This window comes from Bos indicus, chromosome 9 (assembly GCF_029378745.1).
Source record: "Bos indicus isolate NIAB-ARS_2022 breed Sahiwal x Tharparkar chromosome 9, NIAB-ARS_B.indTharparkar_mat_pri_1.0, whole genome shotgun sequence".
Classification (NCBI taxonomy): Eukaryota; Metazoa; Chordata; class Mammalia; order Artiodactyla; family Bovidae; genus Bos; species Bos indicus.
Window position 1 is genome coordinate 38,878,789 of NC_091768.1, and position 24,492 is coordinate 38,903,280.

General features: G+C 41.5%; 1 protein-coding gene across 5 annotated transcripts in view; it reads left to right on the forward strand.

The window, feature by feature from the left end:
- FYN (FYN proto-oncogene, Src family tyrosine kinase) overlaps positions 1–24,492 on the forward strand; it is a 213,035-nt gene that overhangs the window by 42,488 nt on the left and 146,055 nt on the right. Inside the window, exon 1 of one of the 5 annotated variants that reach the window (XM_070795496.1) lies at positions 16,714–18,133. The exons of the other annotated variants lie outside the window; for them this stretch is intronic. The gene's annotated coding sequence lies outside the window, so the exon portion shown is untranslated. Of the gene's footprint in view, positions 1–16,713; positions 18,134–24,492 lie in introns of those variants that run through there. 5 annotated transcript variants of the gene reach the window in all.

Sequence of the window (24,492 nt, forward strand, 5' to 3'; positions counted from 1 at the left end):
CTTTATCCATGAACATCCATCACTATATTTCAGCTCAAATTTGAGATGAAGAATGACTAATTTTTGCTTTTTCTCTTATATTACCATGTCCCCTGGCTCATAATCATTGAGAACTTTCTTCACCCCAATTGAAGGAACTGACCAACTTGGATGCCTTTGTCCAAGAGCCTTCCTTTTTTCCTTTCTTTTCCTATGACCATGTCCATGAATCAGGTTCTTGGCACCTCAGATTTTGGAATCATCTTCCCTGGCCTCATGTTCAGACTTGTCTGTCAGTTTCTCCGATTATTGCTAAACTCTTGTCTGAATTCTGTTGAAGCCATCCACCGAGCCTGACCCCCTTTCTGAGCCCTGCTATCCTGCTCCTCATGGGGCTAAATATAGAGTTGTTCACAGTATCCTGTCACCTCCTTGCACCTCTACCTTACTTTTCTTGTGATTTTTTCCATATTCATTCTTTAGTATATCTGTGATCAAGTGAAAACAGGCCCATTAAAGTTAACGGGGCCATGAAGTTTGGTTTTCATGTTATGATACAGGCAATATGAAACATTTTTGAAAAACAATCAAATTAACCAGACTGAGATCTCCAGGACAGTGGTTACATTTATGTATTTTTCCCACAAGAAGTCTACTATATAGAAGAAACAAACTGAAATTTAAAAAAAAAACTATTTGCCAAATCCATTTGCTATTGAAAGACTTGATCAGTTTCCATTTCTGGGTAGGTAATAGAAGCTTTTAGAATCAACATTTCCGAAATAAAATAAATCCAATAAGAACTCTTATTTGGTCTAAATTAAGGCCATCATACCAAGATCAGGACTCCTGATATATCTGTATATATAATCTCAGTATAACTGAGATTAGAGCAAAAAGTAATCTCAGGGTCTACTGTTCAAAGAGGAGAAAGAAGGATGGAGAATTATGCCAGGGTTGGAAGCCTGGGTGTCTGAGAGCTGGGGGGCCTGAGATAACTTTATAGGAACAAAGAGGAAGTCAGGCTGGGCGGCAGTAACACGATGGCATGAACTTGACACGCTTCTCGGGAGCAGTAGGAGACCCTGTGGTTGGGTCGGGCTTGGAAAGTCCGGGCCAGCACTGCCTCCTACAGCTCCACTCCATTGCACCCTGAGTAGCATTTCAGGTCCCCTTGCAACACGGTCGCCACCAACTTCTGAGGGAGAAGTCACTGCAGAGTTTACTTTCCCATCAGCGGTGGCCTGGATCAGGTGAGTGCATCTGGAAGGAAGGAAGGAAGGAAGAGCATCCTGTTGGGGCTTCAGTGATTCTCATGTTTCAGTGGAGCAGGGAGTCAATGGAGCGCGCACGCAGGCTTAAGACAGAGTCCCCAGCTGAGGGCTCCATGGAGGGTCAGAGTGCCAGGGAGGAGGCACTGAGGGAGGTGGGCCCCTCAGTGTAACATGGAAAATTATGATGATGTATGCACAGGAATACATATGCAGCAGTGTGTCTGTGTGTGCCAGATACATACGTATATACCTACGTCAAGAGGGGCAGGGAGGGAGGAAGGGGGAGAGAGGCAGAGAAACAACACAACAGCCCTGTGCCATAATGCAGCTTAAAAGCTAGAACGTCACCAGCACTTCAGAAGCTCCTGTGTCCCTCCTTGGCCATACCTCTCTCCTTCAAAGGAAACACTGTTTTGAATTTTGTGTTTGTCATTTCCTGGTTTTTCTGTGTAAGCGTGTTTCCCTAAGCAATCTGTTATTAAGTCTTGTTTGCCTCAGGATTGTATATAAATGGTATTCTTGTACCATTTGCTTTGTTCAATCAATGTTTATTTTTTAAGATTCATCCCCATTGATGCATGGTGTGTCAGGCATGAAATTCATCTATACCGCTGTGTGGTCTTGCCTTATATGAATACACCACAATTTATTTATCCAGTCTCCTCTCAGTGGACATGTGGGTTATTTCCAGCTTTGTGCTATTTTAAACAGTGCTGCTGTGACCATTCTTGTATGTTCATCTTGCTGCAGTTTCTCTAGGATAGGAACCTAAGAGAAGAATTTCTGGGTCTTAGAGTCTATGCATCTTCAGCTTTACTGGGTAATATTTTTCAAGGTGGTTATATTTGGACATTCCATCTGACATTCCCATGAGTAAACAGATTAACTTTTAAGAGAAGGGGAAGTCCGAAGGGAAGAAGAAATGCATGATTAGCTAAATATTGGTGAGGAAAAGGATGTCATTAGGGTTTGATGAAGTACAACTCCCCATCAAAGTGTGGAGTAGAAACAGCTGGGTTCGTGAAGGGGAAGGGGACGTGTAGGTCCTACACAACCATTATGGGAAGGGTGAAAGCGTATCTTGCATGGACTGTGGTCACATTGGCATCAGGGAGCAGGTTCCATCTCAGTAAGAATGAAGCACCAGTTCACTACGTTTTCACTCAGTCTCCGCTGATCAGCAGGAACCTTCAGTTTTCTGTCTGGGGAGCACATAGATGCTGCATGGCATTTAAGGGTCTGTTTCCACATCAAACTGAGGGTGTCATGGATTCTAGTCAAGCTTTTAAAACAGTTATCCACACAGAAGCACACAAAGACTTGGGAGATAACTTTCCTCCCAACACAGGGGGATTTTTCTTACAGCATGCATTATATTTTACAAATTCAGTAGATGACCCAGGGTTTGACAGTGCTGTTTATCTGACCTTGGATGAGAACTCAGAGCTGCTGTGTGGTTTTAATTCACTTGACCTGAGAAATATGGGTCTGTGGCCTTTTCACAGCACATTAACTGTGAAATAAGACACAGTCCTATGTGAGCATTTTGACCGCATTTGCAAATCCTGACCACTGTGATACGTAAAACCGATAGAATTTGTTTTCAAAGAATTTCCATTCTTCCAAATTGAGATTTGAGTGAGGATGATGTCTTTTGTTGGCATTCCCGTGAAACTGAAAGTAGAGCATTAAGCCATTAGAAGCACGTGCTCTCTGGCGTCTCAGAAGGGCAGCTTTTTTTAACTTGTTATTTTTGGGTCACCCTTTATTAATAGCATTCATCCAATTTATTTGATTCCAGGCCAGAGAGCTCTGTGATGGTGGCATTTTCAAAATATTTCAATCGTAGTTTTTCATCATCTGTTGATTGGTCTTGTCTTTTGATGGTGACATTACACATTTGGGAAAGCAACATTATATACTGGAAATAACGCTTGTGCTTTGCCAAAAATATATAAAAGAACCTCAATTTTCCATAAGTGAGATCTCATTATGTAAACCATGACACATCTGTTCAGTGTAACATTACGTATTAGTTAAAATGATGGTTATAAAAATTGTTAAATAAGTTGGACAGATGTTTAATTTAAGTTTTAAAGAACAGAATACAGAATTGTGGAATATAATCCTAATTTTGAAATCTAAATGCATGGGTAAGAAAAGCCTATAAAAATTATACCCAAATGTTAGTTGTTGTACTTGGGTAAATGAGATTATAGGGGTTTTCTTCTCAGTGTGGTTATATTACTTTCATAATAAAATTAATTAAAAGAGTGGAAAGAGAGATCAACCTGGATTCAGATTGCCCTGTACCACTATCCAGCTGCTTGACCATGTGGTCAAGCTACTTAACTGGCTTCCTCAGGAGCTAAAGATGTTATGTTTACCTCCATAGGGTTGTTGTCAAATGACATGATATTCTGAAGACCCCCTGTGCAGGTAGATATTTTGGTGGTTCCTGTCCTCTTCTCCAGCTTTCCTTTTTCTGTCGAAACAGGCCTCGCCCAGCACACACCCAACAGCTATGAGTGATGCTCTTTTATTGTCTGGTTTCTATTTTGTCTGGTTGGGGCCTCACTCTGATCTTAGTAAATACTTTTGACTTCTTAAAACTTCTTTTTTAGCAGTGACAACTGATGGTTATTTTAGAGAAGTGAGTGATGAGTAAGAATGCTTTTTGTCACAAGAGGGGAAATTTGAAGAACTGGACTTTCTAAAGTCTTAGAATTTCAGCTGTTCAAATACATGCGTTTGATTGACAGAAATATGCTTGCTAATTTAAGGACATCCTTGTTAACCTCCCTTGGCCAGTGAAGAGGAAACATGTTAAATGCTTGCTAACCAAGCTGGTGATTTTCTTAGCTCTGCCAAGTTCTTCTAAGAGACAGGTACAAATAATATATATGAGAAGAATTCAACCAGGATCCCTAGGGACTGTGTGTAACCTCTAAGATATTAAATGGAGCTTTGTAAACTTTGAGATTATATGCACTGATCATGTTCAACAGTTGATGTAAACAGGAGGAACCAGAGATACTCTATGAGATCATAGTTTCTAGCTTACTTCAGAGTAAGTTTACTGGGGGCAGGGAGAGGAAAGTTCATTTCTTAATAGTAATAGCCAGATGCAGATTGACTAGGCAGTGGAAAATGTAATCTTTCCCAGAGTTCAAAAAAAGATGCCCATATTCACATGGTCCCAAGTCGTCCCCTCTACTTGGAATAAGACACATAGTATCTGAGCTCTCCCCTAGACTCCTAGAGTCTGTTAGAACAGAGGACCTTCCTGACCTACTGAAGGCTGGAATCCAGGTCTCTCAACTCTCAGTTCACATCCTGTCCAGAATAGCAGACTCGCCCTCTGCCTTTTGAGCTAGTCACTGGACAGGCTGAGCCTCATTTTTGTCGTAAGATGAGAGGTTTAATCTCCAAGGGCTCTCCTAGCTCAAAATCTCAAAGATTCAGTGATTCCTTTCAGTATTTCTTTTTCTAACGTGTCAATATCTTGAGAGACCCAAGTAATTAAACCAGAGAAAATCAACTGTGAGTTCTTATCCCTTAAAGTTGGAGGCTCTGAATCAGGTACCTTGTCTTCTGCAGATAGTGTGGTAGGATGAGGATCTTTCTGTCCAAGGCCACAGTTCTACACAGTCCAATCTTCATGGCCTGACAAAGGGCCCAAATTGGCATAAGGCAAACCAGAGTGTCCCAGCAGGGACTTCCTATAGGTTGTTGTAAAAAGGAAGAGAGCAAGGACAAGAAATAAAAGGCTCGAGATTGGATGGGAAGAAGTAAAGTTGTCTTTATTTGCAGGCAACATGCCAGTTTATATAGACAAGTTCTGGTGGCTCAGATGGTAAAGAATCTGCCTGCCAATGCCAGGAGATCCGGGTTCAATCCCTGGGTTGGGAAGATGCCCTGGAGAAGGGAATGGCAACCCACTCCAGTATTCTTGCCTGGAGAATTCCATGGACAGGGGAGTCTGGCAGGCTACAGTCCATAGGATTGCAAAGAGTCAGACATGACTGAGCGACTAACACACACACACACACACACACACACACACACACACACACACACGTGGAATGTATTAAACCTCTACTAGGAAGAACAAATCATTGAACTTTGTAAAGTCACAGGATACAAGATGACCAATATACAAAAATCAATTCTGTCTCCATAGATTAACACCTAATAGGTAGAAAATGAAGTTAAAGAAAGTTCTGTGTATAATAACTGAAAAACATAAACACTTAGGAATACATTTAGCAAAAATCAGCCAGTTGGTACTGTCTTTGGCAGGAACTTGAGGATAATGGGTGCTGGCAGTCCTAGGCAATCCTGGGGGTGTGGACATTGTTTTGTAGCCCTTAACATTTCTCAAGAGAGAAGCTTTATAAACTTGTTGTTTCGCATCATTATGTGGATTGTAATGTCAGTTTGTATTCAACAAGCCAATCCACACTCCTAAGACCATGCTATTATCTGATACCAGACATGTTCTTTGCACTTACTGTGTTGGGTGAAGTCCTGAGTGATTTTCAAAGTCAGATGAATTCTCACGCAGAAGATGTTAACTCAGAAAGTTGTGATTTTTCTTTATTCTTTGTTCCTACTTCTCTCCAGAGTATGATGAGGCATTTAATCCATCAGACAGCAGGAGGATCTATGTAATGAATTTTTACATGCCCCGGTCATTTTAATGTAATTGTCCTTCTTTTAAAAGGCTTCATTAACTCTATTGTTAGGATTGTAAAACTACCTAAGAGAGATAGGAGGGCTTTTCCCATTTTCAGAATTTAACACAGTTTCTTAATTGCACTGCTTTAGGTGAACAGTAATTAAATGGGTTGGGAGAACATGCAATATTTATTTATAGTAACGCAGGCATGTCATGTATTTATAGTCATTACTGCATAGTCTAGTTGATAACATCCTTTTGGGGAAATTTTCATGACTGTTAAAGTAGCTCCAATCAGTGTTTTTGTCAAGTCTTTGAATCTAACTGTGAAAATTAACAGGTCCAGATACCCTTATATTAAGGTACCGTACATAGTGAACTTTTTGCAAGAAACTTGTACTTGCAAAACCCTGAGTATGCTTTTAACATTTTTAATTTAAAAGATTTGGGTTAAACATGTGTGCCAATGTCAGTAGTCTTTGGAGTGTTATCATATCTTAATTGTGACAAGATAACAGATTGTCACAGATAATATTCCTTGGTTCCTTGGTTCTTACATTTGGTAATAAATACAACATTAGCACCTTATTCTTGATGTGCTCTGATATGACACATTTGTCAAGTGGATAAGAGAGAAGTTTCCCATCCAATGTTGAGGATTTTAATACCAGCTAAACCACTGTCTGGGGGTCTTTTTGCACACCAAATGAAAAAGCTAGGAATCCTCCATCCAGAAAAACGTATGCACACAAACACAGATACACTGTGCTACTCAGGAGCAGGTCTCTGGGCTCCCCGAATGTGCCCAGTCATGGACCCAAAGATATGACTCCTTGATCAAAATGCCACTTGTACAGATAGCCTCTCCGGATGTGCGCACACACAGCCCCACCCCTGGCCGTGCCTCATCTCTCCCATGTCTGTGTGTCTGCAGAGATATTTTTATTTACACCTTTTCTCCATAGGACGTTTTTATTCAGTATCTTCATTTAACAACTCAGTTTAAATGCGACAGGAACAGAGGTTCCTTTTCCATCACTGCTGATTTCTCATGCTTCCTGTGATTTCCTCAGTCATTACAGGTACTCGTCGACTTCTCCCTCGGCCCCATTTCCCCCAAAACTAAAAACAAGCTGCTCTCTTCCTCCAGGCATCCAATACATGAATAGCTTTTTATCCCATGTGTTTTCACAGAGCCACCGCTTTCACCCCTTCTGCTGTTTATCAGCTCACCACAGAGCCAGCCTTCACAGCTGTCCTTGAAACTGTCCCAGTCCCTCTCCCCTGGACGCCCCTCTCCCCTGGACGCTCCTCCCTTCACCCTGCCCTCCTTGGGGACTCAGAGTCTGCGGTGTGTGTGGTCAGCCTCACGCAGCCACACCTTCTCTTGAGTCCCGCCCTGCTCAGCCACCTCTGGAGACTCTCTGTCAACACACACTGCAAATTCAAACCCGCCAGCTCCTTCACTCCGGGGGTCGCTGCCCCCAGGGACTCCTCCTCTGCCTGAGTCCCTGCGTGTTTCTTTTCAGCCACTGCTCTCCCATCTTCCTGCACCGGGGACTCTCTGCCCCTCCAAGAGAGAAGCTCAGACAGGTTGTCCCATCTGCTGAGAAGCAGTGGCTGGGCATCTCTCATTTTCTAGTCACTGAACCTGCCGGAAGATGGGTCCCCAGAACTGGGCAGCCTTATTTCTGTTCATTCAGCAACACCCCTCTCTTCCTCCCACCATTTACCTGACACAACTGAGTCAATAGTTCAAGAAAGATACTTTTTTTTTTTAAGTGTTGGGGCAAGGGTCTAGGAGAATGATGCAAATTATTATTAATAATAATTCACAAGTATATAAGTCCCTGAAACCCCACCCCCCATGCGCACAGCCTGATGCCAGGGTCTTCCTCTTTGCTCATCAGTGATCTACTCACCTCTGCACCCTAGTGCAGGGCAGGCACTCAATCAAGTGTCTGGCGAAGGAGCCGTACAGGGACCTGGCACATCGGTTCAGTATTTCATAGACTCGTAGAGCTGGGGGTGACCTTTGAGGTGATCTCCTAGTATCTCATTTGACAGCTGAGCAAACAGAGTCAGGGCAGTTAAATGACTAGTCCAAGGTCAGACAGCAATAAAATCAGCTTTTGAACCTGTGTTTTCTGACTGACTCCTGGTCTCCCTTTTTGTTGCACTAAAGGACTACTCAGCCTGTGGTTCTTCTTTCCCCATCTCTTTCATCTCTATTATTAGTGCCTGTCTGGTGCTAAGAGATATTCTGAGCTCTAATGCTGCCTGGTGTTGTCTGCTGCACCTCAGTGTACCTAAGAACTTAGTAATGATCTTACTTTTTGAACAGAACTCGATACTTTTCAGGATCTTTCACATATGTTTCCTCATTAGATTTTGCCACAGACTGGTGACATAGGTTGAACTTATGTCAGAAGAGAAAAAGTAGAGCTTAGTTGAGGCCATGTGGCTAGTCAGTGTGACACAGTTGAGGCTAGGCTCTGGTTTTCCTGTCTCAGGATGTGGTGACTTACAACTGTTTTGAGAATCTGGCCTCAGGCTCTGGAATCTTGCCTTCCTTTATGTAAATATGAAAAATAGAATTTCCTATTTTCTAACAGTTTTCAGTGTTTTGTTAAGTGTGTTCTGAAGCACTCTGGTCCCATGGGATGATCTGTTGGAAAAAAAAAAAAATTAAAACCGGGTTTTGTGACCAGATAAGCCAGGAAAAACTGCTTGCTGGATGCCTCTCTGGGGGATTCCCAGTGCACGTGAACATTTAAAGACTCTGAGAAGTTCCTCTCCAAAGACCATTGAGTATATTTTAATTGTGGTGAAATACATGTGATGTAAAATCTACCATCTTCATCATTTTTAAGTGTTTTAGTTCAATAGTGTTAAGTATATTCACATTGTTTGCCCAGTCAGTCTCCACAACTCTTCTCATCTTGAGAAATTGAAAGTCTGTGCCTATTAAACAACCATCCCCATACTCTCCTCCCTTAGCCCCTGGTAGCCACCATTTTATTTTCTGTCTCTGAATTCGCCTCCTCTTGGCGCCTCATAGAAGTGGAATCATACAGTATTTTTTTTTTCGATGACTGGCTAATTTCACTTAGTATAATGTCCTCAAGGCCCACCCATATTATACCACATGTCAGAATTTCCTTCTTTTTTAAGTGAAAGTCGCTCAGTCGTGTCCAACTCTTTGCAACCCCATGAACTATACAGTCCATGGAGTTCTCCAGGCCAAAATACTGGAGTGGGTAGCCTTTCCCTTCTTCAGGGGATCTTCCCAACCAAGGGATCAAACCTAGGTCTCCCACATTGCTGGTAGATTCTTTACCAGCTGAGCCACAAGGGAAGCCCTTCTTTTTTTAAGGCAGAGTAATATTCCACTGTATGTATATACCACATATTTTTATTGATGCAACTGAAGGTGACACCTGAGTTGCTTCTAACTTCTGTTTCCTGTGAATAGTGCTGTTTTTTCTGTGGGTGTGCAAACATCTCTTTGAGACCCTGCTTTCAGTGTTTCGGGGTGTGTATGTGCTCAGTCATCTCTGACTCTTTGTGACCCATGGACTGTAGCCTGCCAGCCTCCTCTGCCCATGGAATTTTCCAGGCAAGAATACTGGCGCAGGTTGCAATTTCCTACTCCAGGAGATCTTCCTGACTCAAGGATCCAACCCACATCTTCTACATTGGCAGGCAGACTCTTTACCACTGTGCCACTTGGGAAGCCATTTTGAGGGTATATACTCAAAAGCAGAATTGCTGGATCACAAGGGAATTTCATTTTTATTTTTTTGTGTGTGGAACTGCCATTGTTTAAGATATTTTTCAATTCAAGTTTCACAGCTTTTCCACATTATTCCTTTGAGTATCCCACAGAACATGGCACTTTCAGGAAACAGTGGGAAATCCTGAGCTCAGTAAGGATTTCCGTTTGTTCCAGGGGGCTGGCAGACCTCAGGATGCTGCCTGGCAGTTGGGCCACAAAGCTCCCAGTCCAAGGGCAAGGTCAGCAGTGTGGTCCCAGGAGCTGCAGAAGGGGAGAAAGCTCATGGTACACAGCAAACCAGAATAAGAGTCCTTCCACTGGAACTACCTCTGCATATGTGGCATGGTTATAGAGGCTGCTGTGGCTCTGATGTCATTCCATGAGTGAGTAAAGAAGGGTAAGGCCATCTGCCTACGTTCAATGAGGCACCTGGAGCAAGCTTTCCAGTGAGAAGTTTTAGAATTCAGAATCCACTGTTTCCTCCTCCCCTTGAAATGGAGAGCATGCCACCTGGTCACAATCTAGATGGGCTCCTCTCTGGGGCCTGTTGTGTTGACTCCATCTCATTGGCCCTTCGTGTGGTTCCTCAGTAATTGAGGGATGAGTGTAAACACTCTAATTGTGTGGATAGATTAATATTCCAACAGAGCTGATTTGCCTCACACAGATGGAAAGGATATGTAGAGCAAGGGCAGTAAACTGAGGAAAGAAGCAAATTCCCCAGCCCCCAAAGCTGCTGGCTACCTCAGATGTCCTTGTGGTCAAGTTCCAACTGTTGGTGAGCTGGAAGGAGGCATTACATGATTGGACACCCGAATGCCCTGGGTTGTTTCTCTAAATATGGGCTTAAAAATTGAAATGGGCCTGAATAGTATGCTTGCTCCTTGGAAGAAAAGCTATGACAAACCTAGATAGCATATTAAAATGCAGAGACATCACTTTGCCGACAAAAGTCCATGTAGTCAAAGCTATGGTTTTTCTACTAGTCATGTATGGATATAAGAATCAGACCATAAAGATGGCTGAGTGCCAAAGAATTGATGTTTTGAATTGTGATGCTGGAGAAGACTCTTGAGAGTCCCTTGAACTGCAAAGAGATCAAACCAGTCAGTCCTAATGGAAATCAACCCTGAATATTCACTGGAAGGACTGATGCTGAAGCTCCAATATTTTGCCCACCTGATGCGAAGCACCAACTCATTGGAAAAGACCCTCATGCTGGAAAAGATTAAGGGTAGGAGGGGAAGAAGGCAACAGAGGATGAGATGTTGGATGGCATCACTGGCTCAATGCACATGAATTTGAGAAAAACTCTGAGAGATAGTGAAGGACACAGAAACCTGGCCTGCTGCAGTCCGTGGGGTCACAAAGAGTTGGACACGACTTAGCAACTGAACAATAACAACAAAAGAAAACAAACCAGGAGGCTGTAGCTTTATCCAGCTGTTTTTGATGTTGATAAGAATGAGGACATAAAATCATGGAGAGGCTTTGTAGTCCCAGAGAGCTTTGACAGCCTGCAGGACGGCCATAGCACACTCAGCTTCTTAGTTCCCTTGTCTGAGAGCTGGTACTGATAATGATGCCACACATTGTAGGGAGAGAATTTCATAAGCTCTCTGAGATTCTTAGATGAAAGTGGCTACTGAGGTACAAATTATTATCATTATTTTAAGAGATTTTACTGTTCTGTAAATAGATGCTGTACCTTATTCTCTCTGACTCTCTTGCTTTAAATGAGTTCAGATTTGGCTTCTCTCATTGGCTGCCTCCCACCCAGATTATTTCCCCAGGGTCACAGTTCTGTTTGGAGGTGCAGAGGTAAAGTGGAAAGGGGCTTGGGAAGTTCTGTGTATACCCTCGGGCAAGCCACCTACCCTCCTGGGGCCTTAATTTTTGCATTTTTAAGGTTCCTTTCTAAGGTCCCTTCCAGCTCTGTAGATTTGTGATTTTATCAAAGATTAGAGAAATAATTCAGCTTCAAATTACCAATATGTATAGAGTACCAAGTCCAAACTAGGCACTGCTCTAGGTACTTGGGATAAGGTACCTTATTCTGGTTGGGGGAAAGGAGGTGAGACAGAAAACAATAAACAGTAAATATTAATACCTAAGCAAATTATATAATTGTTAAAAAGTGATATGTTCTAGGCAAAATCAAAATAGTGTGGTAAAAGGAATTGGGAATGCAGGCAGCAGTGAAATTTTTTTTAAATGTAGCAGAGAAGAACTTTCCCATATGAGAGTTTTTAGAAAATCAAGTACATTAATGGGAGGCTGCAAACCTCTCCTATGGAGATTTTTAGGGAAAAAAAGAAGTCCTCTGTCTTTTTAGAATGAGGTATATTCTTATCTGGGTGGAGAGGGATTTGCCAGATGATCCTTTCAAAGGCTTTCTTTTTAAATGATTTAGTGGTTTGTTCGGGAGCAGCCCCAGCGTTTGTGAGAGTATGCATGTGTTCACATATACACAAACACACACATACTCATACATGTGTGTGTACACCTGGCACATGCATATCTACTGCTTAAGGAGCAGGTACAAGCCAGCTTTGGGAGGCCCAGCTGCTGGCATGCATCCCAGCTCACTTTTAAAAGGCCAACTGGTGTGCCATAATAATATAGCCTTCCCATCCTGCCATTTTATGAGGGAAGAACTGAAACACAGAGATGCTAGTGACTCGCCAGAATCAGGATGAGTCAAGAGTGGCTAATAGGACCTGGCGTCACACTCTGCTTTTGGCCACCCGCCTTCAGTACCTCCCTGCACTCCTCTGCCCAGGAGTGGGCGGCTCAGCTGTTTTTACATCCCCTTCCCTCAAGCTTAGTGACCACCTCCATTCCCAAGTCTGTGTAAGTAAGTAATGATAAAACCAGTAGAGTACTTCCTTTAACCTGTATGTATCCAGACCTACATAGTCCAGTTTTAATGATTCATGTTAGGGCCAAACAGATAACAGTCATGTGACAATAATTTCTTTTTAATTTTTTATTTATTTTTCTTTTTAAAATTAATGTACAGTTGACTTACAGTGTTGTGTTAGTTTCAGATGTACAACAAACTGATTCAGTTTTGCATTCATATCTGTTCTTTTTCGGGCTTCCCAGGTGGCACCAGTGTAAAGAATCCACCTGCCGATGCAGGAAATGCAGGAGATGTGGGTTTGATCTCTGGGTCAGGAAGATCCCTGGAGGAGGAAATGGCAACCCACTCTAGTATTCTTGCCTGGAAAATTCCATGGACAGAGGAGCCTGGTGGGCCACAGTCCATGGAATTACAAAGAGTTGGACACGACTGAGCATGCATGCCACGCCATTCTTTTTCAGATTCTTTTTCCTCGAAGGCTATTACAAAACATTGAGTATAGTTCCCCGTGCTATGTAGTCGGTCCTCGTTGGTTGTCTGTTTTATATATAGTAGTGTGTATTTGTTAATCCCAAATTCTCAATTTATCCCTCCCTCCCTCTTTCCCCTTTGGGAGTTGCTTTTCTATGTCTGTGGGTCTATTTCTGTTTTGTAAATAAATTTATTTGTATCATCTTTTTAGATTCCACACACATGATATCATGGGATATTTGTCTTTGTCTGACTTTAGTGTGATCATCTCTGGGTCCATCCATTTTGCTGCAATTGGCATTATTTCATTGTTTTTTTATGGCTGGGTAATATTCTACTGTACATGTATACATCATCATCTTTATCCATTCATCTGTCAATGGACATTTAGGTTGCTTGCATAATGTGACAATCATTTCAAAATAGCAAATGCTTTATTTACTTGTGTTGTTCAGTACAACAGTGAGGTCATAGAATCCACAGCAGCACCTCAGGTCCCTCCTTCCCCATGAGCTGTCCTTACACCCTACGGCCCCGACAAACTTACTGGTATTTTCTAACAATGACCCACTGTTCTTCCACCTCTCCTCCTGATTCTGCATTGTAAAATATACACTCTCCCCCCAACGCTTTACCAGTAGGCTGGACAAGGGGAAGAGCCAGGAAGGCTAAGCCAGAGTCACTGCAGCAGCTGGGGCAAGAAGGAGCCTGGTCACATGTGTTCTTCATTTCTGGTCGCCACACCACTGTTGGTTGTATGCTGTGCCAGCCAGGCTCCTAGATTACCTCCTGTAATTTAGTCCTCATGGCAATCCTACGTGGTAGGATTTGCTTCTTTGCTTCACTGATGAAAAAAAACACAGTCAGAGAAATCGAGTAACTTGCCAGGTATCATGCTGTAGAGAATGCTAGGCTTTGAGCCCAGGTGTATCTCATTATAAAAACCGTGCTTGGTCTCCAGGGCGCTGCCTCTAAGTCATGTACATCCCGAGGTTCCATGTTCTTTCAGTTGCCAAATTTGTTGGGTGGGAAACACAATGATAAAACTCTTTGGTGTTTGCTTGAGGCAGTTACATCTGTTTTCAGCCAAGATCTTGAAAGCTTAGTAGCTAAATGAAAATGAGTAGGTTCTCCCCAAGCTCTGTGGAGTGGAATCTGTTTTGTTTGGAAACACAGAGGCCAGCAAGTTCTATGGTCCACTGTTCTAACACGTCAGATGCAATTGTTTTCTGACTCTTTCAGTATTTTAGCAACTTCATGACCAAGGTGGTGCTCAAGTTAGGCAGTGCACAATCTAAGGAATTGAACAGAGCACAGAGATGGGAGCTGGGAGGAGCTTTCACAGGATATGGGAGATTTTAAGCAGTTTCTTTGTCACAAATTAAAAATAAAGATACTTTCTGACAAACATGTTGATTCAACATGTGAATCTGTGAACTCGATATAAGCACCTCAAGGGTAAGGTATCCAAGGATGCATTTTGTGGTGACCTAACACTAGCTCGCAGTTTATACCTTGGTTGAAAGCTAGCGTTAATTTAGGCAAGGAAGGGAAAGGGTCCCTGCAAGGACAGGAGACCAGAGAAGCAAAACAGTCACACTCAACAATTACAAAGAGAAAATCCAGAGTAATGAGTGAGAGAAGATGAGGCAAAGTAGATGAGGCAGGATGAACAGACAAGCAAGTGCGGGAGTATGTGAACTGAAGACACCGAACGCAAGAAGGAAAGACCAAGACACAGGGAGCCGTAGGCAAGAACGTCACCCAGTGTTAACAAGATGCTCTCCAACATACGGTGTTAAGGCTTTCTCCTAGGTTTCAGTAGAAACTTAAGCCTAGCGTGCAGAGGGCTTTCATGTGAGTTCTCTTTCTACCTGCCTGAGATTATATTTGTTCCATCAGGAGGAAAATCATTTGAAAGTAGAGACACTAATATTTATCATTATCCACATCAGTTCTTAGTAAACATGAGAATCAGAGCAAAGTGAAATGAACTTGAAATAGATTCTATGACAGTGATCCACCCAATGATGTTATCGTATACGAGTCATTACGGAATAGATTCTTCACCTCTTGCAATACATGGTTTTCAGTTTTCAGAAGTGTATAATGAAGATTTTTCAAAGCTTATGCACTCACTTGAGAGTCACAATGGTCACTATGTTTCTTCTATGGCAGTGCTACACTTCCCCAGTTATTTTCCCAGTTAGAAACGCTATTTGACTTCTGAATGTTCTATATGCATAGTTGTTGGTTTTATATACTTCTTGCTTTCACTTCCTGAAGCATAGTGGTATGATGAACTGATTACAAATAGCATTCTAATGAAACTGTTGGGTGTGTTGTACTATAAGTCATCTGCAAATGGGAAGTTCTTTCCTGAGGAAATTGATAAACTGAGAGTCAGCTTGCATGCTCATATATTTTCTGTGAGAATTTTTGGTCCCTCCTCATTTTTTGTCCTTTTAAAAATTTGTGCCAGTTAATTCGTGCTTCCCATCCAGACACACATTTTAACACCTGTAACAGTTAGCTGAGGTCGGTTATGTGGACATGATATTAAGAGTTTGCATTAAATGTTTACCAGCAGAGTATCTGAGGATGTAAACTCTTATAGGAAAGTAGAGTTTTTAGTTCAAATACTGGATATTTTTAAAAGTAAAAATAGAGAATGGTTTTTTTATCTACCAGGTCTATGCTCTTAGCCTAGAGACAAAGGGCTCTTTCAGGAGAAACAGAGAAATTTTAGTTGACATTTCCCCCTCAACACCAGGCTTACAAAGAGTCACAATGCTATAGAGATGGACTACAGGCCTGTTTTCCCGAGTCCAGTGTATTGTAAAAGTCTGGGCCAGCATTTTTAAAGTCAGGATACTTCACACTTTAAAAAAACCCAAACTTATGACTTCTCTTTAAAAATAGCATGCTCTGGCCACAGTGGGCCAGCATCATCCCTTGACAGTCAATGCTAGGGCTGGAGCTGCCTAGCCACCCCAACACCTACCCCCTGTAGGCAGTTCCTGGGCCCTTTTTGTGGGTTCATACACCTGAAGTCTATGGCCTCCAGTGCTGGTTGCCATTCATGATCACATTTGTAGTGTTGATTTTTACAAAATGGATGAGTATTTTTCTGAACCTATTTGGCAACATGGAGAAGACAGGAGGGTGGGGGCAGCCTAATTTTGCTTGTTCCCGGCTCACTTGGCTCGTGCAGGTTACCTGTCTGCGGCATTTGAGCTACACCTGCTGCTCCCTCCCTCATACCACATTTCACCTGTGCTGTGTGGCACATGGGGTCTTGGTTCCTCAACCAGGGATGGACCCGGTGGCCCCCCCCACACCACCCCCCCCACCACCACCAGCAGTGGAAGCGTGGAATCTTAACCACTGAAAGTCCCCGCCTTGCTTGCTTCTATTTCCCCTGAAAGAGCCATAGTCCAAACTGGGGATTCCTCCCTGTCCTTGACGTGTCCTTTCTTGGGTCCTCCCCCTCCTCCAGATGCCCTCTCTACACCGTCCTCCCATATGGGCTCCACCCTCATCAGGATTTCCTTCTGCTTCCAGCTCATCCCTCTCAGCCTCCTTTGCTGCCTCCGTGGTGAGCTTCATTTACTTTTACTTCTTCATTATACAAGCGTTACCTGAATTACATAGATTATTTTAGAAATTCAGACAATAGCAGAGGTATGTTAAAAGGTAATCTTTTTTTATTTTAACTATGTTCCTTTCCACTGCCTTTCTCAGAGAAAACTATGGTTAATCCCTGGATGGATCTCTTCTCCTGACCCTTTTCCATGTAATCTGTTGTGTGTTGTGGTTTAACACAAATAAAATCAGTTTATAGATACTGTTTTTAACTTTTAACTTGGAGAGGACCCTGGTCAGTGTAAACAGATCTCTGCCTTACCCGTTTTGTGATCTGCCAGTTTCTTAAATGTTGGTGCTTCCCAGCATAACCTACTGGATAATCGCAGTACTTAATACATTGTTGTTATTATGGTTGTGAGCTGCTAGGGACAGTTCTTATCAAAACACTTGTCAATACATATTCAGTGACTGAGTGAATGAATGAATGAACGTTGGTGTTTTTGCCCATTCAATTAGATCATTGTAATTTATACTTTATGTATAATATTAAATTGCATTGAAATTTAAAATCAAACTAAAATATCCGAAGTTCTGTAGTAAATTATGTATTAGCATAATTATTGTAAGACACAGTTAACCTATTTCTCAGGTTATTTCCTAAAAGCGATATTTATTGATTTTACTTACCTCAGTAGGATCACCCTACTGTGATGTAAACTATTATATATAGGATGGATAAATATCAAGGTCCTACTGTATAGCACAGGGAACTATATTCAATATTCTGTATTAAAACATATTGGAAAAGAATATTAAAAAAATGTATATATTTAACTGAGTCACTTTCCTGTACAGCAGAAATTAATGCAACATTGTAAATCAATTATACTTCAATAAAAATTTTTTTAAAAAGATCACCCTACTATGCAAAAAAGAATTCTGTATACTACTTTTTTTGTGTTCTTGGGAGAAGTATTGGTGGCTGGTGGTTTTTGTTTTGTGTATTTTAAATGAGTATGTGTTTTGGCATCTTTCCAAGGCAGATAGTACTCTGGGTACATACAATTCATCTTTCATAAAAGTTTCATTTTATCTTTAAAAAGATATAAATGCACAATGATTGTATAAACAGAATTGACTTAATAGAGCATTTCTTCAGTAGGAAAGTAGTTGAGGTTTATGAAGGGAGCCTTGTCAGAACTATTGTAGAGGGCTCTCGTTCAAATTCATGCCGCTGTTGATAGCCCTGATTTAAGGAGAAACCAACGAAAACATCTATCATCTGATGGCTGTGGGATGTCACCCAGGCTTGTGTCATGGTCGTGTCATGTCCCTGGGTTTGTGGGATGAAAAAAATAACACTTGGATACTTGGAATTCATCCGTAAGCTGTTTTTGTCAGGAGTGGGTGCATTTCTTGCTCCCAAGTCGAAATGAGAGTTTTAAATACCGTTAATAACTCTCTCATCACAAGACTCTCTGGAGGAGACACCAAGGGTGAGTGTGTGGGAACGATAGTTTAAAAATGTATTCATGTATAAAGTGGGGGCGGTGGGACTAATTGATAATAAGCTGAAATCAGTTGGCCACTAACAACCCATAGCAAGACCTGGTCCCTACTTGTGCATGTTTGAAAAATCAATAAACAAACACAAATTAGAAAATAAAGAAGAAAATGAAAACTATATAAAGACCTCTGCAATGCGCACAGGTCTGTTAAACTAATTAAAATTCTGCCCAAGGGGTTACTGAAGTGGCTAAAACTCAGCTTAATCTGGGTCAAGGTCTTGGGGAAGGTGGCTCAAGTGCTGTGTTTTTAAAGAGAGGAAAGAACATTTGATTTCAAGGGACTGTCATAAAACAGTCCAAGCAAGCTCTAGATGGAAACTTACAATGTACCATATTACAGGATTGAAATACCGGAGTAGGAGTTGAATGCCTTTGGCACAGGACAGAAATGGGGTGAAAGGAGTGTGCCCAGGCTGACATCCTGAATTTATGTGTTGTACTATAGTTTACAGACTCCTTCTGGGGATTTTTTTTTTTTTTTTTTTGACCTGTATTAAATGAACTACAAGCCTGTTTGAAGACTGAATCTCCAGGGTTGATGGTGGCAGCCTGCCTGGATGTAGGGGATGAGAGAAGAGAGATTAAGACAAGACCCACTCTGAGTTTCTGGACCTGGGATGATATCTGTACCCCTGACCAAAATTAACAAATATAGAAGGGCAGTTTGGGCAAGAGAAGATCAATCAGACAGCCAAGACTGACAGAGGAACCCACTGACAGTGTTCAGCTCTTGAGAACAAGGAAGGTTAACTTGCCAGTGAACTCTAGGAACACTTGTAGCCTGGTGACCTTGAGAGCAGAGGCCCCGCGTGGGCATTGGCGCAAGATTGGAGAGGACACATTAAGTGGGAGAGGGAGTTGATGGACATGGGTAAAAGCAGGGGCAAGAAGTCGCTGGAAGGGAAAAGCGAGTGTCAAATGACACTTGTAAATCAGGGAGCCGCCCGGATGGTACAGTTTAGAGAGACAGCGGCGTGACAGCATGAGATCATGTTTTGTACTGTTTATTTGCAGTTTGTTGAGTTTTATATCCCTCAGGAAATAGCTGTGGCTCAGATGCAGACAGCTCTGAGTAGACGAGGCACATGACCGCAGTATCAGGGAAAACTAGTCAGCGGTGGCAGGAGCCAGGTGGAAGGGCAAGTGCTTGTTCCCACAGTGGAGCCGGGCCCCTGACACAAGCTGTCTTCTGGGCTCCTCTCTCAGGAGGCCCGTGGGCATCTGCACAGGTCCCAGGCTGGCCTCGCGTCTTGCATATGAATGCAACCAGCATCAAACAGGTGTGATCTCAGACTGTCACCACCCCTGGACATGTAACTCAAAGCTCAAGTCAGGAGGTTCATCTTCATATACAATGCTTCCTTTTTAAAGAGGATTTGCAACCCTAAATCCATAGTCAGCTTGATCTGATCAAGATCAAGCCAGCCACACTCACACTGAGGCATTGAGAATGCTGTGCATGTTGGCTGCCTGCTGTTGCTGCTAGATAGATGCTGCACCCAGGAATTATAAGGAGGGAAGCAGTAGGTGTGTGTTCTTCTGGTGGTCGGTCTCTTTTGTCTCAACCCTCCATCTTGCTGTCACTCTGCACATGATAATTTAGGGAAAATACTACAGGGCCAAAATATGTAGCTTATTCTTGACTTGGTGAACCCATGCATTGGCATGACATGGGATACATTTCAGCAAATGTTTGTAATTCTGATAAATGACATCCAGAGGAGGAGGCTTATAGTCATCAGCTCACGTGTGTGCTCTCCATCGTTCTCACAGTTGGCTGATTCTTCAGGGCACGTGTGTAGATGTAGCATTTGTTGACCCTGACTCCTGCTTTCAGAGGCTGGCCAGAATTGCAGCTGGGCCCTGTTGTCATCAGACAGGGCCTCAGTGGAGGAATCATGCTGCCCTTTTTTGAATCCAGAGAGAAACACTTCGTCATTTGTGTATCAGCAATGCTTGTATTTTCTCCTGGATTGAAAACAAAAATGACCAGAAACCATTAGTTATTAATACAAGCCATACACTTTTAATCTCAGTCTAGCGTTCAAGAAAAGCAATGTTTGTTTGCCAGATAACTTGAGGTCTTTGTGTGTGGAGCTAACAGATGGAGTGCATTGAATGATGACTGCACGTGGATGCGCGCTGAGCCCAGGAGGGCATCCCTGGGCTAGGAGGGTTGTCCAGAAAGTTAACAAGGCTGGATTCAGAAGGGCTCTAGACAGAAAAAGCCCAAGTAGTGAAATATCTTTTACGGAGATTTTCTCTTCAGTGTAATGGTTACCAGGGCACTGATTGCAACTGTTTTCAAACAGATGTGCCTTGTGTTCATTCTGTTTCAGGCATGTTATGGGAGTAGAAAAGAGAACTTCTAGCACAGCAGTGTTTGAGAAAACAAGGAAAATCAAATTGTCTTAAATCTTATCCTCTGAATAACATCTATTATTTAGTGGTATTCTCCTCCTCCCTAGTAGGGTGGTTGGGATACAAATTTAAGTAGGATTCTCCTCAAGCCCCCAAAGGACTTCCCTGGTGCCTCAGATGGTAAAGAATCTGCTTGCAATGCAGGAGACCCAGGTTCAATCCCTGGATTGGGAAGATTCTCCTGGAGAAGGAAATGGCAAGTCACTCCAGTATTCTTGCCTGGAGAATTCCATGCACAGACAGAGGAGTCTGGCAGGCTACAGTCAGTCCATGGGGTCAGAAAGAGTCAGACACGACTGAGCGACTCACACACACTATCTCCTCAACCAAAAAGAAAATGTAGCTAATATTTTTAAATAAGTCCAAATGATACATAAAAGTATAAAGAAAAAGTGAAAAATTCCCACCTGTATTGACCTTCTAGATATCTACACAGATATAGTAGTACACAGGTATATATATGATTTTATATGAATAGGATTGTACCAAAAGACAACTCTGTAGTCTGTTTTGATCACTTAACAAAATGCTGAATATAGCTACATCAGAAGTATTATTGCTGGTCTAGAATTCAATTATATAGCTGTATCCCATTAAGTTATTCATTGTGCCATTTATTCACCAGATATTTATTTTTAGTTCTAGATGTAGTAACCAGATTTTGCAGATGCAGAAGTAAACTCCCCTATGAGTGGATATATAGATTACTGCTGGTTTTTCTATGTTATAAGCAATATTGCCTTGAACAAACAATACCACAACACACAGCATACTTAAATTTTCTCCTTAGTATAAATCCCTAGGTAGAAAACTCGTTGATGAGTGGGTTGGTACATTTTGGAGTTTCATCCATATTTATTGTATAACCACACTCTACTAAAAGTTTGCAATGGTGCCAGTTTTTCAGTACTCTTATGGTGGTACTTTTCTTTCATTATCATCTTTGTTAATGGGATAGGTGAAAAATGGTATTTCACTGTTGTAACTTACATTTCTTTGATTTGTAGTGTACTTGGGATGGGACTTTAAGCCACTAAGAAATCATGGCTTCCGCATGATCTATGGGCTTCCCTGGTGGCTCAGACAGTAAAGAATCTGCCTGAAATGCAGGAGACCTGGGTTCGATCTCTGGGTCAAGAAGATACCCTGGAGAAGGAAATGGCAATCCATTCCAGTATTCTTGCCAGGAAAATCCCATGAACAGAGGAACTTGATGGGCTACAGTCCATGGGGTCACAGAGAGTCGGACATGACCAAGCTACCAACTCTTTGTTTCACGTGATTGATGGAGCACCATTTTCTTTGAGTCTTAAGTTTATCCCTCTCACAAGGAAAGATTCTTTTTTACTTTCTTCTTTGCAGTCAGATCAGGTAGGTTAGAATCAATAAGGGGTTGTCTGTTTGGTGACTGGATCTTCACTGAAAGAAGATATGTAAGTGTTAGTACTGATTTAAATCTAGATTGTTGGTTTTAGTTCATGTAAGATTTGATTAATTTCCTTTCATTTTCAAATAGATATCATACTTTTAAAAATATTTTAAAAATCATGGAGATATTTAAGGAGTACCTAATTAAAATCTTTGATATAAATGCCTAGAAGTATATTGTCTCCATATAGCTTTTCACTTGGGTTTGTAGCGTTTGTATTTAAGTGTTTTCTTTTTTCTTCCAGCTACAAATGAAATTTAGTTGTAGCAAAATGGTTGTGAGACAGACACGTCTGAGTTCAGGTTTCCGTCCTTCAAGTATTGGTTGCCTTGGTCTCTGTTTCCACATCTGCAGGGATAATAATAATACCTATCTCGTGAAGCATTAAAAAAAAAAACTTGCATACTGCCTGGCATCTAATACATGATCAATAAATATTACATTTTTTCTTATGGGAAATTTTAGCAAAATTAGAAACCCTCAGGAAAGGATATAATTTCTTTACTGAAATTCCATCATCCAGAGACAACAAATGTCTCTCGTTTTTAGATGTTTTATTCTAGTACTTTTCCTCAAAGATACATATTTTACAGAAGTGGAACCATACTAAAACTGTACAGGATGTACAGGATTTCAGCAAATGTGTGTACTTAATCATTCAACAATGGAAGAGAGTGGTTACCCAGATTAAAAAAAAAAAAAAATAGTGGTTTAGTGGAGAATTTTGTGCTGATATTTACTTGTAATGAATTTTTTGTTAGAGTGAAGATTAAGTATAATTGAAAGGCATTTTGGACAATTAAAACTATAAACATTTCCATTCCTTCTAATTCAGCATTCAGATCTGTTTCTTATGCAATCAAAAATATACACCATTTTTCTGTGTTACTTGGGAAAGCATTTAAACAGTTGACAGACTGCAGGAGTCCAAGACTATGGTTTGTCTACACTGCTTCCGATCCCAGGAGAACAGCGAGGCGAGCTGACACTGACTGAATGTGGACGGGAACTTCCTTAGCTTGCCATGCCTTATCCCATGGCCTGAGCTGGATTTCATGAGTTGTGTTTACCAAATAGAGTCCAAATTAAATTTTTGTTTATCAGGTTCCTTTTAAGGGAGGCCCACTCTTCAAAGAAGCTCCTGGTGAATCTTTTTAAAGCATACGCATATATATACACACACATGCAAAACTCACCAGATTACCTGCCTTGCATGTTAAGATTATCTAGGAACTATATTTCAAACATCTTCTACAAGTAAAGAGCACAAATATTCTTTGAACTCATGTTTTTGTGCTCAGCAGTCAAATCCTGACTTGCATTTCTGCCCCTAGGACTTCCATGTAAGTTCATTTTGGTTGAAAAACTGTCTGAATTTTCTTGCCATTTTCCTTTTTTTTTTTTTCCTTGTCTTCAATAAGTATGGGGTTATTCAGTTCAGTTCAGTTCAGTTCGGTTGCTCAGTCGTGTCCGACTCTTTGAGACCCCATGAATTGCAGCACGCCAGGCCTCCCTGTCCATCACCAACTCCTGGAGTTCACCCAGACTCATGTCCATCGAGTCAGTGATGCCATCCCGCCATCTCATCCTCTGTCGTCCCCTTCTCCTCCTGCCCCTAATCCCTCCCAGCATCAGAGTCTTTTCCAATGAGTCAACTCTTCGCATGAGGTGGCCAAAGCACTGGAGTTTCAGCTTTAGCATCATTCCTTCCAAAGAAATCCCAAGTCTGATCTCCTTCAGAATGGACTGGTTGGATCTCCTTGCAGTCCAAGGGACTCTCAAGAGTCTTCTCCCACACCACAGTTCAAGGTTCAAACCAAAGAGATATTTTTAGAATATTTATTTTGTTTAGCATTAATTCTCAAAAATATTCCTGTCACTGGGTAAAATTCATAATTTAAGTTTATATTTTCTTAATACGGTAAAGAATCTGCCTACAGTGCAGGAGACTGGGGTTCGATCCCTGGGTCAGGAAGATCTCCTGCAGAAGGGAATGGCTACCCACTCCAGTATTCTTGCCTGGAGAATTCCACAGACAGAGGAGCCTGTCGGGCTACAGTCCATGGGATCGAAGATAGTCAGATAGAGCTATTAACACTTTCACTTTTCTTAATTTAATTCTACACATAGTATAAATTTTATGTATTATATGTATTAAAATGTTGCATAAACTTTTTATAAGCTATCTATATACAGAGTTTTGCATAAGCTTTTTTTCCATTTCAGGTTCTTAACTATTTTCAACCTTTTGTTAAAAGAGAAGATTAAATTTTACCTATATTAAATTAGTTTTCTCTAGTTCTATCTTTATTCTTCTCCTGGGAAATTCCAAAAGCTTGCAGTGAAAAAAATCTTTACATGCTTCAGGCTTTTACTTTGTTTCATTTTAGATGAGAATCTGGGACCTTATCAATGAAATATGGCTTTATCATTCTCT